The sequence below is a fragment of the Bufo bufo genome, chromosome 11, assembly GCF_905171765.1.
Source record: "Bufo bufo chromosome 11, aBufBuf1.1, whole genome shotgun sequence".
Taxonomy (NCBI): domain Eukaryota; kingdom Metazoa; phylum Chordata; class Amphibia; order Anura; family Bufonidae; genus Bufo; species Bufo bufo.
In genome coordinates this window covers 102,300,173-102,312,316 of record NC_053399.1, presented here as the reverse complement: position 1 = coordinate 102,312,316, position 12,144 = coordinate 102,300,173, and the positions used below count along the sequence as shown (strand labels likewise).

Genomic DNA, 12,144 nt, shown 5'->3' with positions numbered 1-12,144 from the left:
CACAGGGGCGTACAGGCCGTGTCCGCACAGTACATGTCACAGGCCGTGTCCACACAGTACATGTCACAGGCCGTGTCCGCACAGTACATGTCACAGGCCGTGTCCGCACAGTACATGTCACAGGCCGTGTCCACACAGTACATGTCACAGGCCGTGTCCGCACAGTACATGTCACAGGGGCGTACAGGCCGTGTCCGCACAGTACATGTCACAGGGGCGTACAGGCCGTGTCCGCACAGTACATGTCACAGGGGCGTACAGGCCGTGTCCGCACAGTACATGTCACAGGCCGTGTCCGCACAGTACATGTCACAGGCCGTGTCCACACAGTACATGTCACAGGCCGTGTCCACACAGTACATGTCACAGGCCGTGTCCGCACAGTACATGTCACAGGCCGTGTCCACACAGTACATGTCACAGGCCGTGTCCACACAGTACATGTCACAGGCCGTGTCCGCACAGTACATGTCACAGGGGCGTACAGGCCGTGTCCACACAGTACATGTCACAGGGGCGTACAGGCCGTGTCCGCACAGTACATGTCACAGGCCGTGTCCACACAGTACATGTCACAGGGGCGTACAGGCCGTGTCCACACAATACATGTCACAGGGGCGTACAGGCCGTGTCCGCACAGTACATGTCACAGGGGCGTACAGGCCGTGTCCGCACAGTACATGTCACAGGCCGTGTCCGCACAGTACATGTCACAGGGGCGTACAGGCCGTGTCCGCACAGTACATGTCACAGGCCGTGTCCGCACAGTACATGTCACAGGGGCGCACAGGCCGTGTCCGCACAGTACATGTCACAGGCCGTGTCCACACAGTACATGTCACAGGCCGTGTCCACACAGTACATGTCACAGGGGCGTACAGGCCGTGTCCACACAGTACATGTCACAGGCCGTGTCCGCACAGTACATGTCACAGGGGCGTACAGGCCGTGTCCACACAGTACATGTCACAGGGGCGTACAGGCCGTGTCTGCACAGTACATGTCACAGGGGCGTACAGGCCGTGTCCGCACAGTACATGTCACAGGGGCGTACAGGCCGTGTCCACACAGTACATGTCACAGGCCGCGTCCACACAGTACATGTCACAGGGGCGTACAGGCCGTGTCCGCACAGTACATGTCACAGGCCGCGTCCACACAGTACATGTCACAGGGGCGTACAGGCCGTGTCCACACAGTACATGTCACAGGGGCGCACAGGCCGTGTCCACACAGTACATGTCACAGGCCGTGTCCGCACAGTACATGTCACAGGGGCGCACAGGCCGTGTCCGCACAGTACATGTCACAGGCCGTGTCCACACAGTACATGTCACAGGCCGTGTCCACACAGTACATGTCACAGGGGCGTACAGGCCGTGTCCGCACAGTACATGTCACAGGGGCGCACAGGCCGTGTCCACACAGTACATGTCACAGGCCGTGTCCACACAGTACATGTCACAGGGGCGTACAGGCCGTGTCCACACAGTACATGTCACAGGCCGTGTCCACACAGTACATGTCACAGGCCGTGTCCGCACAGTACATGTCACAGGGGCGTACAGGCCGTGTCCACACAGTACATGTCACAGGCCGTGTCCGCACAGTACATGTCACAGGCCGTGTCCGCACAGTACATGTCACAGGCCGTGTCCGCACAGTACATGTCACAGGGGCGCACAGGCCGTGTCCGCACAGTACATGTCACAGGCCGTGTCCACACAGTACATGTCACAGGGGCGTACAGGCCGTGTCCGCACAGTACATGTCACAGGCCGTGTCCACACAGTACATGTCACAGGCCGTGTCCACACAGTACATGTCACAGGGGCGTACAGGCCGTGTCCGCACAGTACATGTCACAGGCCGTGTCCACACAGTACATGTCACAGGCCGTGTCCACACAGTACATGTCACAGGGGCGTACAGGCCGTGTCCGCACAGTACATGTCACAGGCCGTGTCCACACAGTACATGTCACAGGGGCGTACAGGCCGTGTCCGCACAGTACATGTCACAGGCCGTGTCCACACAGTACATGTCACAGGGGCGTACAGGCCGTGTCCACACAGTACATGTCACAGGCCGTGTCCACACAGTACATGTCACAGGCCGTGTCCGCACAGTACATGTCACAGGGGCGTACAGGCCGTGTCCACACAGTACATGTCACAGGCCGTGTCCGCACAGTACATGTCACAGGCCGTGTCCGCACAGTACATGTCACAGGCCGTGTCCGCACAGTACATGTCACAGGGGCGCACAGGCCGTGTCCGCACAGTACATGTCACAGGCCGTGTCCACACAGTACATGTCACAGGGGCGTACAGGCCGTGTCCGCACAGTACATGTCACAGGCCGTGTCCACACAGTACATGTCACAGGCCGTGTCCACACAGTACATGTCACAGGGGCGTACAGGCCGTGTCCGCACAGTACATGTCACAGGCCGTGTCCACACAGTACATGTCACAGGCCGTGTCCACACAGTACATGTCACAGGGGCGTACAGGCCGTGTCCGCACAGTACATGTCACAGGCCGTGTCCACACAGTACATGTCACAGGGGCGTACAGGCCGTGTCCGCACAGTACATGTCACAGGGGCGTACAGGCCGTGTCCACACAGTACATGTCACAGGCCGTGTCCACACAGTACATGTCACAGGCCGCGTCCACACAGTACATGTCACAGGCCGCGTCCACACAGTACATGTCACAGGGGCGTACAGGCCGTGTCCACACAGTACATGTCACAGGGGCGTACAGGCCGTGTCCGCACAGTACATGTCACAGGCCGTGTCCACACAGTACATGTCACAGGCCGTGTCCGCACAGTACATGTCACAGGGGCGTACAGGCCGTGTCCGCACAGTACATGTCACAGGGGCGTACAGGCCGTGTCCGCACAGTACATGTCACAGGCCGTGTCCGCACAGTACATGTCACAGGCCGTGTCCGCACAGTACATGTCACAGGGGCGTACAGGCCGTGTCCGCACAGTACATGTCACAGGGGCGTACAGGCCGTGTCCACACAGTACATGTCACAGGGGCGTACAGGCCGTGTCCACACAGTACATGTCACAGGGGCGTACAGGCCGTGTCCGCACAGTACATGTCACAGGCCGTGTCCACACAGTACATGTCACAGGCCGTGTCCGCACAGTACATGTCACAGGGGCGTACAGGCCGTGTCCGCACAGTACATGTCACAGGGGCGTACAGGCCGTGTCCGCACAGTACATGTCACAGGGGCGTACAGGCCGTGTCCGCACAGTACATGTCACAGGCCGTGTCCGCACAGTACATGTCACAGGCCGTGTCCGCACAGTACATGTCACAGGCCGTGTCCGCACAGTACATGTCACAGGGGCGTACAGGCCGTGTCCGCACAGTACATGTCACAGGCCGTGTCCGCACAGTACATGTCACAGGCCGTGTCCACACAGTACATGTCACAGGCCGTGTCCGCACAGTACATGTCACAGGCCGTGTCCACACAGTACATGTCACAGGCCGTGTCCGCACAGTACATGTCACAGGGGCGTACAGGCCGTGTCCGCACAGTACATGTCACAGGCCGTGTCCGCACAGTACATGTCACAGGGGCGTACAGGCCGTGTCCGCACAGTACATGTCACAGGCCGTGTCCGCACAGTACATGTCACAGGGGCGTACAGGCCGTGTCCGCACAGTACATGTCACAGGGGCGCACAGGCCGTGTCCGCACAGTACATGTCACAGGGGCGTACAGGCCGTGTCCGCACAGTACATGTCACAGGGGCGTACAGGTACACACACACGTCTACGCTGATACATACATGTACACACATCCACAGACCCCACATTGGTGACGGTGGTACAAGAAGCGTGTGCGTGTCCTCCCCCTAAATCCACAGCGACCTCCATAATCACCGACCCCTCACCGGCTGCCGTCAGCAAGGAAAGCCGGGATTAGTGTGAGCAGTTTACCGGGGGGGGGCCACTGAAAGGTGAGGGGGCTCCATTAACTCCTTCCAGGGCGTCATGCCCACCAGCGAGGCAAGGGTTAACACCCAGGACAGATGGACAAGGGCACAAAACGACAGAAATGGCCAGAAGTGACCGACACAATGAGTGCTAGCTCTGGGGGCAACAGACACCCCAAAATATCACATGGCGGTGTGTGTACTGTACACGGGGGGCTCCTGTGATGTGTGTACGTACTGTACACGGGGGGCTCCTGTGATGGCGGTGTGTGTACGTACTGTACACGGGGGGCTCCTGTGATGGCGGTGTGTGTAGGTACTGTACACGGGGGGCTCCTGTGATGTGTGTACGTACTGTACACGGGGGGCTCCTGTGATGTGTGTACGTACTGTACACGGGGGGCTCCTGTGATGGCGGTGTGTGCACGGGGGGCTCCTGTGATGGCGGTGTGTGTACGTACTGTACACGGGGGGCTCCTGTGATGGCGGTGTGTGTACGTACTGTACACGGGGGGCTCCTGTGATGGCGGTGTGTGTACGGGGGGCTCCTGTGATGGCGGTGTGTGTACGTACTGTACACGGGGGGCTCCTGTGATGGCGGTGTGTGTACGTACTGTACACGGGGGGCTCCTGTGATGGCGGTGTGTGTAGGTACTGTACACGGGGGGCTCCTGTGATGGCGGTGTGTGTACGTACTGTACACGGGGGGCTCCTGTGATGGCGGTGTGTGTACGTACTGTACACGGGGGGCTCCTGTGATGGCGGTGTGTGTACGGGGGGCCCCTGTGATGGCGGTGTGTGTACGTACTGTACACGGGGGGCTCCTGTGATGGAGGTGTGTGTACGTACTGTACACGGGGGGCTCCTGTGATGGCGGTGTGTGTACGTACTGTACACGGGGGGCTCCTGTGATGGCGGTGTGTGTACGTACTGTACACGGGGGGCTCCTGTGATGGCGGTGTGTGTACGAGGGGCCCCTGTGATGGCGGTGTGTGTACGTACTGTACACGGGGGGCTCCTGTGATGGAGGTGTGTGTACGTACTGTACACGGGGGGCTCCTGTGATGGCGGTGTGTGTAGGTACTGTACACGGGGGGCTCCTGGGATGGCGGTGTGTGTACGTACTGTACACGGGGGGCTCCTGGGATGGCGGTGTGTGTACGTACTGTACACGGGGGGCTCCTGTGATGTGTGTACGTACTGTACACGGGGGGCTCCTGTGATGGCGGTGTGTGTACGTACTGTACACGGGGGGCTCCTGTGATGGCGTTGTGTGTGTACGGGGGGCTCCTGTGATGGCGGTGTGTGTACGTACTGTACACGGGGGGCTCCTGTGATGGCGGTGTGTGTACGTACTGTACACGGGGGGCTCCTGTGATGGCGGTGTGTGTACGTACTGTACACGGGGGGCTCCTGTGATGGCGGTGTGTGTACGGGGGGCCCCTGTGATGGCGGTGTGTGTACTGTACACGGGGGGCTCCTGTGATGTGTGTACGTACTGTACACGGGGGGCTCCTGTGATGGCGGTGTGTGTACGTACGGTACACGGGGGGCTCCTGTGATGGCGGTGTGTGTACGTACTGTACACAGGGGGCTCCTGTGATGGCGGTGTGTGTACGGGGGGCCCCTGTGATGGCGGTGTGTGTACGGGGGGCTCCTGTGATGGCGGTGTGTGTACGTACTGTACACGGGGGGCTCCTGTGATGGCGGTGTGTGTGTACGGGGGGCTCCTGTGATGGCGGTGTGTGTACGTACTGTACACGGGGGGCTCCTGTGATGGCGTTGTGTGTGTACGGGGGGCTCCTGTGATGGCGGTGTGTGTACGTACTGTACACGGGGGGCTCCTGTGATGGCGGTGTGTGTACGTACTGTACACGGGGGGCTCCTGTGATGGCGGTGTGTGTACGGGGGGCCCCTGTGATGGCGGTGTGTGTACGGGGGGCTCCTGTGATGGCGGTGTGTGTACGTACTGTACACGGGGGGCTCCTGTGATGGCGGTGTGTGTAGGTACTGTACACGGGGGGCTCCTGTGATGGCGGTGTGTGTGTACGGGGGGCTCCTGTGATGGCGGTGTGTGTGTACGTACTGTACACGGGGGGCTCCTGTGATGGCGGTGTGTGTGTACGTACTGTACACGGGGGGCTCCTGTGTTGTGTGTGTACTGTACACGGGGGGCTCCTGTGATGGCGGTGTGTGTACGTACTGTACACGGGGGGCTCCTGTGATGGCGGTGTGTGTACGTACTGTACACGGGGGGCTCCTGTGATGGCGGTGTGTGTACGTACTGTACACGGGGGGCTCCTGTGATGGCGGTGTGTGTACGTACTGTACACGGGGGGCTCCTGTGATGGCGGTGTGTGTACGTACTGTACACGGGGGGCTCCTGTGATGGCGGTGTGTGTACGGGGGGCCCCTGTGATGGCGGTGTGTGTACGTACTGTACACGGGGGGCTCCTGTGATGGCGGTGTGTGTACGTACTGTACACGGGGGGCTCCTGTGATGGCGGTGTGTGTACGTACTGTACACGGGGGGCTCCTGTGATGTGTGTACGTACTGTACACGGGGGGCTCCTGTGATGGCGGTGTGTGTACGTACTGTACACGGGGGGCTCCTGTGATGGCGGTGTGTGTACGTACTGTACACGGGGGGCTCCTGTGATGTGTGTACGTACTGTACACGGGGGGCTCCTGTGATGGCGGTGTGTGTGTACGGGGGGCTCCTGTGATGGCGGTGTGTGTACGGGGGGCTCCTGTGATGGCGGTGTGTGTACGTACTGTACACGGGGGGCTCCTGTGATGGCGGTGTGTGTACTGTACACGGGGGGCTCCTGTGATGGCGGTGTGTGTACGTACTGTACACGGGGGGCTCCTGTGATGGCGGTGTGTGTACGTACTGTACACGGGGGGCTCCTGTGATGGCGGTGTGTGTACGTACTGTACACGGGGGGCTCCTGTGATGGCGGTGTGTGTACGTACTGTACACGGGGGGCTCCTGTGATGGCGGTGTGTGTACGTACTGTACACGGGGGGCTCCTGTGATGGCGGTGTGTGTACGTACTGTACACGGGGGGCTCCTGGGATGGCGGTGTGTGTACGTACTGTACACGGGGGGCTCCTGGGATGGCGGTGTGTGTACGGGGGGCCCCTGTGATGGCGGTGTGTGTACGTACTGTACACGGGGGGCTCCTGTGATGGCGGTGTGTGTACGTACTGTACACGGGGGGCTCCTGTGATGGCGGTGTGTGTACCTACTGTACACGGGGGGCTCCTGTGATGGCGGTGTGTGTACCTACTGTACACGGGGGGCTCCTGTGATGGCGGTGTGTGTACGTACTGTACACGGGGGGCTCCTGTGATGGCGGTGTGTGTACGTACTGTACACGGGGGGCTCCTGTGATGGCGGTGTGTGTACGTACTGTACAAGGGGGGCTCCTGTGATGGCGGTGTGTGTAGGTACTGTACACGGGGGGCTCCTGTGATGGCGGTGTGTGTAGGTACTGTACACGGGGGGCTCCTGTGATGGCGGTGTGTGTAGGTACTGTACACGGGGGGCTCCTGTGATGGCGGTGTGTGTAGGTACTGTACACGGGGGGCTCCTGTGATGGCGGTGTGTGTAGGTACTGTACACAGGGGGCTCCTGTGATGGCGGTGTGTGTACGTACTGTACACGGGGGGCTCCTGTGATGGCGGTGTGTGTACGTACTGTACACGGGGGGCTCCTGTGATGGCGGTGTGTGTACGAACTGTACACGGGGGGCTCCTGTGATGGCGGTGTGTGTACGTACTGTACACGGGGGGCTCCTGTGATGGCGGTGTGTGTACGTACTGTACACGGGGGGCTCCTGTGATGGCGGTGTGTGTACGAACTGTACACGGGGGGCTCCTGTGATGGCGGTGTGTGTACGTACTGTACACGGGGGGCTCCTGTGATGGCGGTGTGTGTACGGGGGGCTCCTGTGATGGCGGTGTGTGTACGTACTGTACACGGGGGGCCCCTGTGATGGCGGTGTGTGTACTGTACACGGGGGGCTCCTGTGATGGCGGTGTGTGTACGTACTGTACACGGGGGGCTCCTGTGATGGCGGTGTGTGTACGGGGGGCCCCCGTGATGGCGGTGTGTGTAGGTACGGTACACGGGGGGCTCCTGTGATGGCGGTGTGTGTACGTACTGTACACGGGGGGCTCCTGTGATGGCGGTGTGTGTACGTACTGTACACGGGGGGCTCCTGTGATGGCGGTGTGTGTACGTACTGTACACGGGGGGCCCCTGTGATGGCGGTGTGTGTAGGTACTGTACACGGGGGGCTCCTGTGATGGCGGTGTGTGTACGGGGGGCCCCTGTGATGGCGGTGTGTGTACGTACTGTACACGGGGGGCTCCTGTGATGGAGGTGTGTGTACGTACTGTACACGGGGGGCTCCTGTGATGGAGGTGTGTGTACGTACTGTACACGGGGGGCCCCTGTGATGGCGGTGTGTGTACGGGGGGCTCCTGTGATGGCGGTGTGTGTGTACGTACTGTACACGGGGGCTCCTGTGATGGCGGTGTGTGTACGGGGGGCTCCTGTGATGGCGGTGTGTGTACTGTACACGGGGGGCTCCTGTGATGTGTGTACGTACTGTACACGGGGGGCTCCTGTGATGGCGGTGTGTGCACGGGGGGCTCCTGTGATGGCGGTGTGTGTAGGTACTGTACACGGGGGGCTCCTGTGATGGCGGTGTGTGTACGGGGGGCTCCTGTGATGGCGGTGTGTGTACGTACTGTACACGGGGGGCTCCTGTGATGGCGGTGTGTGTACGTACTGTACACGGGGGGCTCCTGTGATGGCGGTGTGTGTACGTACTGTACACGGGGGGCTCCTGTGATGGCGGTGTGTGTGTGTACTGTACACAGGGGGCTCCTGTGATGGCGGTGTGTGTACGAACTGTACACGGGGGGCTCCTGTGATGGCGGTGTGTGTACGTACTGTACACGGGGGGCTCCTGTGATGGCGGTGTGTGTACGTACTGTACACGGGGGGCTCCTGTGATGGCGGTGTGTGTACGTACTGTACACGGGGGGCTCCTGTGATGGCGGTGTGTGTACGTACTGTACACGGGGGGCTCCTGTGATGGCGGTGTGTGTACCTACTGTACACGGGGGGCTCCTGTGATGGCGGTGTGTGTACCTACTGTACACGGGGGGCTCCTGTGATGGCGGTGTGTGTACGTACTGTACACGGGGGGCTCCTGTGATGGCGGTGTGTGTACGTACTGTACACGGGGGGCTCCTGTGATGGCGGTGTGTGTACGGGGGGCCCCCGTGATGGCGGTGTGTGTAGGTACGGTACACGGGGGGCTCCTGTGATGGCGGTGTGTGTACGTACTGTACACGGGGGGCCCCTGTGATGGCAGTGTGTGTACGTACTGTACACGGGGGGCTCCTGGGATGGCGGTGTGTGTACGTACTGTACACGGGGGGCTCCTGGGATGGCGGTGTGTGTACGTACTGTACACGGGGGGCTCCTGTGATGGCGGTGTGTGTACGTACTGTACTCGGGGGGCTCCTGTGATGGCGGTGTGTGTACGGGGGGCTCCTGTGATGGCGGTGTGTGTACTGTACACGGGGGGCTCCTGTGATGGCGGTGTGTGTACGGGGGGCCCCTGTGATGGCGGTGTGTGTACGGGGGGCCCCTGTGATGGCGGTGTGTGTACGTACTGTACACGGGGGGCTCCTGTGATGGCGGTGTGTGTACGGGGGGCCCCTGTGATGGCGGTGTGTGTACTGTACACGGGGGGCTCCTGTGATGGCGGTGTGTGTACGTACTGTACACGGGGGGCTCCTGTGATGGCGGTGTGTGTACGGGGGGCCCCCGTGATGGCGGTGTGTGTAGGTACGGTACACGGGGGGCTCCTGTGATGGCGGTGTGTGTACGTACTGTACACGGGGGGCCCCTGTGATGGCGGTGTGTGTAGGTACTGTACACGGGGGGCTCCTGTGATGGCGGTGTGTGTACGAGGGGCCCCTGTGATGGCGGTGTGTGTACGTACTGTACACGGGGGGCTCCTGTGATGGAGGTGTGTGTACGTACTGTACACGGGGGGCTCCTGTGATGGCGGTGTGTGTAGGTACTGTACACGGGGGGCTCCTGGGATGGCGGTGTGTGTACGTACTGTACACGGGGGGCTCCTGTGATGGCGGTGTGTGTACGTACTGTACACGGGGGGCCCCTGTGATGGCGGTGTGTGTACGTACTGTACACGGGGGGCTCCTGTGATGGAGGTGTGTGTACGTACTGTACACGGGGGGCTCCTGTGATGGCGGTGTGTGTACGTACTGTACACGGGGGGCTCCTGTGATGGCGGTGTGTGTACGTACTGTACACGGGGGGCTCCTGTGATGGCGGTGTGTGTACGAGGGGCCCCTGTGATGGCGGTGTGTGTACGTACTGTACACGGGGGGCTCCTGTGATGGAGGTGTGTGTACGTACTGTACACGGGGGGCTCCTGTGATGGCGGTGTGTGTAGGTACTGTACACGGGGGGCTCCTGGGATGGCGGTGTGTGTACGTACTGTACACGGGGGGCTCCTGTGATGGCGGTGTGTGTACGTACTGTACACGGGGGGCCCCTGTGATGGCGGTGTGTGTACGTACTGTACACGGGGGGCTCCTGTGATGGAGGTGTGTGTACGTACTGTACACGGGGGGCTCCTGTGATGGCGGTGTGTGTACGTACTGTACACGGGGGGCTCCTGTGATGGCGGTGTGTGTACGTACTGTACACGGGGGGCTCCTGTGATGGCGGTGTGTGTACGGGGGGCCCCTGTGATGGCGGTGTGTGTACGTACTGTACACGGGGGGCTCCTGTGATGGAGGTGTGTGTACGTACTGTACACGGGGGGCTCCTGTGATGGCGGTGTGTGTAGGTACTGTACACGGGGGGCTCCTGGGATGGCGGTGTGTGTACGTACTGTACACGGGGGGCTCCTGTGATGGCGGTGTGTGTACGTACTGTACACGGGGGGCCCCTGTGATGGCGGTGTGTGTACGTACTGTACACGGGGGGCTCCTGTGATGGAGGTGTGTGTACGTACTGTACACGGGGGGCTCCTGTGATGGCGGTGTGTGTACGTACTGTACACGGGGGGCTCCTGTGATGGCGGTGTGTGTACGTACTGTACACGGGGGGCTCCTGTGATGGCGGTGTGTGTACGGGGGGCCCCTGTGATGGCGGTGTGTGTGTGTACTGTACACGGGGGGCCCCTGTGATGGCGGTGTGTGTAGGTACGGTACACGGGGGGCTCCTGTGATGGCGGAGTGTGTGTGTACTGTACACGGGGGGCTCCTGTGATGGCGGTGTGTGTACGGGGGGCTCCTGTGATGGCGGCGTGTCTACGTACGGTACACGGCAGGCGCTGTGAAGGGTTAACGGCGGTCGGTGACAGATGCCAGGCGGTGGCGGGGGTCTGGGCACTCACCTGCTGTCAGTGACAGATGCCTCCCGGATTAGGGGGTCCGCGCTCAGCGTCCTGGTCTCCTGGCTGGCTGGGTGGGCTCTGGCTGCAGGAAGCTGCCGCTCTCCCCCTCCCTGCCGCCCCAGCCTGTCACACCTGTCCTGTCCCCTCCCAGCCTCACCTGTCCCTGGATACAGCTACACCCAGCACACACTTCCTGCTCCCAGCCCCTGCCCCCTCTACCTGCCCCGGACCTGCCAGCCCCCCGGCGGGCACCTCCCCCTGCCCACCTGCCACAGGTTGTCACTGGCTCCTCCCTGCCACCTTTAAACTCTGCCCAGCTGCCAACCTCATGGGGCCACCTTAACTGACAACCAGGAAGTGCTCTGCTGCCTGCAGCGCGCTGATTGGATAAGACGGGGGATGGCCCGCAGTATCCTCGCACTGGGATTGGCGGAACCTGCTGACAGTCTCTGGAGAGGGCGGGGCCAACAGCAAGATGACGATGGGGCTTCTGCTCAGTCTTAAAGCGGCAACAGAAAGAGATCTGACAGGACGGGGGGCGGGAGTGACACAGCACTGGGGCCCGGAGGCCAGGGAGGATACAGGGGCCACGGTGTGTCAGTGCCCTCACTATTTATACAGGGGCCCCACAGATCAGGCTAGTCAATCTCCTCACTATACAGGGGCCACGGTGTAATAAGGGGCCACAGGGTGTCAGTGCCCTCACTATTTATAC

At 61.2% G+C, this 12,144-nt stretch overlaps 1 protein-coding gene across 2 annotated transcripts in view; it reads right to left on the bottom strand.

Annotated features, from left to right (window-relative positions):
- Positions 1–11,731, bottom strand: part of ZBTB7B (zinc finger and BTB domain containing 7B) — a 53,091-nt gene extending 41,360 nt beyond the window's left edge. The window contains exon 1 of one of the 2 annotated variants that reach the window (XM_040411157.1): positions 11,430–11,731. The gene's annotated coding sequence lies outside the window, so the exon portion shown is untranslated. The remainder of the gene's footprint in view (positions 1–11,429) is intronic. The other variant, XM_040411156.1, reaches the window with a different exon arrangement.
- Between the last annotated feature and the right edge of the window lie 413 nt (positions 11,732–12,144).